This window comes from Protopterus annectens, chromosome 4.part0, assembly GCF_019279795.1.
Source record: "Protopterus annectens isolate FY-2018-M chromosome 4.part0, PAN1.0, whole genome shotgun sequence".
Lineage (NCBI taxonomy): Eukaryota > Metazoa > Chordata > Ceratodontiformes > Protopteridae > Protopterus > Protopterus annectens.
Window position 1 is genome coordinate 1,606,424,085 of NC_056733.1, and position 5,295 is coordinate 1,606,429,379.

General features: G+C 39.8%; 1 long non-coding RNA gene across 1 annotated transcript; it reads left to right on the plus strand.

Annotated features, from left to right (window-relative positions):
- Positions 1 to 1,376: 1,376 nt before the first annotated feature.
- Positions 1,377 to 3,991, plus strand: LOC122800190. Its single transcript, XR_006364549.1, has 2 exons — positions 1,377 to 1,635; positions 3,782 to 3,991. It is a non-coding gene; the product is annotated as an uncharacterized LOC122800190 (long non-coding RNA).
- Positions 3,992 to 5,295: the final 1,304 nt, after the last annotated feature.

Genomic DNA, 5,295 nt, shown 5'->3' on the forward strand with positions numbered 1-5,295 from the left:
TGATTTTAAGATTCTCACTCCAGCTCCTTGCAATTATTGCGTACCTACGAACTGCTATACTTAGGGTTACCACCTGTCCCACTTTGCGAGGGACAGTCCCTCTTTGGGCAGTTGTGTCCTGCATACAAATTGAAAAAATGGCAAATGTCCTGAGATATTAGGACAAACATATTTCCTATATTTAGTGTAATAGTTGCATAAAACAGCTATTCTGTTTCTGAAACACCTAAATGTTATAAGAAACAGAATAAGCAACTAAAATGCTACAAGAATAAGCATTTATGTAAGCAAAAAAGTGAAGTTCTGTCCTTTGTACTGGCTGTGGGTATGTTTTGCCTTGCAAAATCTGACGTTTGTACAAAAAAGTCCCACTTTGGGCATTTGAAAAGGTGGCAACCCTAGCTATACTTTCAACATATCATTCCTCATTTCTAGAGCTGCTGAAGTTAAGATACTCGGCCTGATAAGGGCGTGCATATTATTACATAAATGAAGTATGTGCAAAGATTCACACTCAGTTACAGTATAGGGTGTAGTATCTGAAAAAAAAGGCAAAGAAAGTGACTGTCTTTTGAATTCTTTGCTAAGAAGACATGTCCTGGCATATCGCTCAACTCCTTTGCTCAATAATTCTGGACAAAGCCAAACCTAATTGGAGACTGAAGCCCAGCAAGAGCAGGGAATTTTTTAAATACTACTCTAAATCACTTAAAAAGTTAATAGAACATTTAAGTTTTGCATCAATATGTGTGCTGTGCACCAAGGGTGTAGTCAGGAGGACACTTTGTATTCTACAGTGTACATTTCTCTCTGCATCATTCATAAACATTGTAACTTTTACAGGCCAGATTATTTCGAAATATTGTTAACTTTTTACAGGCCAGATTATTTTTTAGCCATCAAAATTAATGCCTCAGTAACAAATACATAACTCGTTTACAGATAGGACTGCAAATCATAAAACAATAGTGCAAGGGCCGCATACTCTCAACTGTACAGATTTTCGCAGAATGTTCCGATTTTTTCCCCATATTTTTGGTCTGTAACTCATAAATTTGTTTTTTTTTTACAAATCCCTGAGATAATCTCAGGATTAAACTCATTAATAATGACATGTATTTGAGTTTCAGACTTCATACCCTTAAGAAAATGCACGCTAACACAAATCTTGTTATTCTAGCAATTTTTGGGGCCTTTGTCGCCCCATTATGTCAGCTTTTGTCCTGATTTCTTGCGCTAAGATGTTAAAAGGTATGGAGGGGCAACTTTGGGCGTCGGGCTGGCAACTCGGCGCCGTAAAAATTCACTGCCAATCATTAGCGGACGGAGTTCCGCTGTGGCGACCCCTAACCGGGAAAAGCCGAAAGACAGTTTATTCATTTGTTTGAAGTGCCAGATGGATTGGGGGAGTGCCTGGTGGTTTGGGGGACAGTAAAAGGAGTTCATGAGTACAAAATGGAATTTTCTGCTTACATCCCTGCTGTGCACAGTAAGATGTATGAAACTCCAGTGCTGGCGTTATTGATTTCACTGCAATCATCGGTGATTTACCAGAAAATTATTTATTTTAAAAGGGACAGGGCCGAAATATGATACCAAATCTGGGCCGTTCTGAAACATATGGAGACTTAAGAGGTATGTGTGCGGACAAAACTGATAATGCAGTTACACCACTACATTAACTGGGAAATGTCAAACTGCGATTAAATAAAAGCAAAAGTTCGCCACAGTATGTGCTATTTGGCAAGTACTACTCAGTTGCTATTATTATTATGACTAGTATTACAAGTGGTGCAGTGGTTAGCATTGCTGCCTCTCACTAAGGTTCTCTGGTTTGATCCTAAGCTGGAGTGCCTTCTGGTTCCCTCCAGCTTCCTCCCAAAGAGCACTTTAAAGTGTGCCTTCTGTGGAAGGTTGGGCGCCGCCGCGCCGGGCAGGCAACTCGACACTCAAACTCCACTGCCAGTCATGAGCGGACAAGGTGATCCACTGTGACTATCCCTAACTAGGAAAAGAAGTTAGGATTATTATTACGTTTGTGAGATGCCGGTGTTTCCTGCATTGTCTGTTATACCATTGTTTATGTTTTAGAGGTGGACGTTCAGAGAGACAGAGTCAGTCAAGTCACAAGTATACCGTCAGAGAGACAGTTTTCTTAGGGACCCAAAACTCGAAGAGGGGTAACAGAATCTGCTGATGGTCAGCTGAGAGAGAGAGAGAGAAAGTGTGTGTGTGTGTGTGTGTGTGTGTGTGTGTGTGTGTGTGTCGGAGGGGGCATATTGCGATGCCGTTTGATATCATACGTCATTTCAATGCCACTGTATTAAACATGCAAAGTCACTGGGAATCAGATAGACAAAACGCTCTGATGGGTGTAGGGGATATTTTCAAGCTGCGACGTTAACTCACCAACATAACTGACATCATGTGTGTGGGTCACAGTTTTTATTGGGAGTGGGTATGCGTAAGTTTTGTCTGCCGTCTGAGTGTTGACACATCCAGCAGTGAAGCACCATTGGCGAGGTGTTCTTTCTGCTTTACGCCGACTGCTCAGTCATCAGCTTTAAAGTAATGACTCCATTTCTGTCCTGAAGTCTATCCTGAAACTCACGACGGCTTGCTGAAGGGCTGCATTGCTGGATGACATGTCCTTTGTTATTATTATCATCATTATTATTACTGGCTACTGAGACGCAGACCCAGTTCAGTGGTCATAACCGTGGAGTTAATGTATACCTTTCTCAGTTGTCCTTGATTTTCAGTGACGCTTTTGATTTGGGTTCAGTGTGCTGCTGTCCCTCCTAATCCCTTCCAAAATTTGTGAATTTGGGAGAAGCAGGAGAGCCCGCAGGAGTTTTTGCAGAGGGGTGCAAACCTAGAGCACCCCTCACCCCCGCACGCAGCCACTCCAGTGTCCCATTACTTGGCTATTTCTCCCCATTTACCATTAACACTGCTTCCTGCATTCCCTCACTGGCATATTGATCCTTTACCAGTACAGTCCTTTTAAAGTAGATACCATAACCTTTTGGCTACTAAGACCCTGAGAGAACTAAAACTTGCAGGTGCACCACCAGTATTTGAGTTTCAGGGCAACAGCAGCAATCACACAGTTATTTTCATGGAAGCTGCTTTCAGGATAATGATTTTCAATGGATTATTATCCTGCCGATGTTTTAGCACTACCTTCCAGTCTTCTCATAGTTTTGGGACACAACCAAGTGCTTTCTCACAATGTTCAATCTGCTTAAAGGTTTTGGTACTATAAATAAAACTGGTACAACTTGTTGGATGAATTTTAAGCAATCTAAATTTCTGCCAAGTTTCAGACATTTTTAATATTCTGGCAAAAATAGCTCCATTTTGAATCCTCAAATGTATAACCTTATGTTATCTGAATGATAACTCGTTTTGCCAATGTGAATTAGAGTACTGTTGTGCATGGTTATGGTGATGTACGCAACTGGTCTATGGATATATAGCAGCTAGTATCTCTAGCTCTGCACCATTTTAGCCCACAACCTGACCCATTTCATTTGCTTGCAGATTATAAATGAGAAATTGTTATTAAATTGCTTTATTATCAGATTGCTGTGCTGTCTCACCATGGCTTGTTATACTGAAATCGGTGGTTCATTTCACTGATAAATCATATTTCACACTCAAACACTAATTCAATTAATATAGGAGAGCAGTAATTTTTTTTATTCTTTTGACTGTCATGAACTAGACCAAAGCAAAAGGGTAGTCAGTTTTTTATTTATTTATTTTTATTTCCCAGATCAGGCTTTCAAGAAGATTGTACATAACTCGTTTCAATGAAACAACCAGAATAAACATGGTATTATAAGACTTGATCGTACAGTGATCGATGAATGACAAACATTCGCTGGCTGAAGACACAGACAATATTATGAAAGTTTTGTTTATATCCCTAGTAGGCAAGAGTTTAACTTTGAATGAATATTAAATAAAGTTACATTTTATTTTGCTTTATTTAGACAAGTACTTTTCTCATACACGATTTTGTCTGAGGCTTATGTGATGACTGAAATATTTTAAAAGTACACAAAGGAAGAAAACAACAACAAGCACTACACTGTTTACTTTCCTGAAGCCTGGAAAACAGCCATTGTAATACCATTACATAAGGGCACAAGGGTGGCCCAACCATGGACCTAGTAGCTACAGACCTATTTGTCTCATTAGCCTTATATGTGAAGTTATGAATTATATCATCTCAGACCTCATTAATCTGGACATTGAAAATCTCTCAACCCTGGACTGTCACCAGTTTAGCTTTGTCAAAGGAAGGTCCTGCCTCTTAAACCTCATTAATTTCTTTGAAAAAGTAGCTAAAGCACTGTGGATAGCAGTTATGTACTCTGACTGTGTCTGCAAATGGTGCATTAAGATCAGTGCACTACCACAGTAAACAAATATAAATAAATAAATGCAGTACGTATGGTATATTTGAATCTGGCTACAACCTTTGATGCAGTACTCCTGAGTGTGGCATCCTTCATATGAGACCTTAAACCAAGGTCTCATCTGCTTGAGATAGTAGTAGATGAGGTGGATGTAAAATAGCCCATGGTACATATCAAAAATAGTAAGGGAAATTCCTGATAACCTGCTCAAATTTTCCCTAGTAGTACAAATGCCACTACAGGTCTTTCACTTAGCCTAGTGGAAGTAACCTGGTCAACAAAGGAGAAATAAACAAATGCCTCCTACCCAGACTATAATAGGAATAATGCAAGTACCTCACACTGGTGGTTAGAATGCAGATATGCTGGAGTTGTGTGTGTGTGTGTGTGTGTGTGTGTGTGTGTGTGTGTGTGTGTGTGTGTGTGTGTGCGTGTGCACGCGTGTGTGTGCACGCGTGTGTGTGTTTTATGTGTGAGGAGGGGCAAGTAATTGCATGTACATAATTTCAATTCCGACTATACTCATAAGTGAAGTATATTTGCCTTTCTAAGCTCATTGTTACACAGTTGATAAAACACATAAAACACTTCAGACTTCATAAATAATATCCAGCACAGAAACTTGCAGAATCAGCATGAAGCAAGCTGCAGATAACTGAAACTGGCCTGCAGCTTTCTAACTTAGCTATTATTTAGTTGCAATTTGCAATGTGCATAATGGCTATGTCAAGGTAACAGACACAAACTCACTAAACACAAGGGCAGTGTGTAAAGCACTAGGAAATGGCAAGAAAAACAAAAGAAAACAAAGCATTAGAATGTAGAACTTTACCTACCACTTCTTGAAGAGACACTAATCCATGGA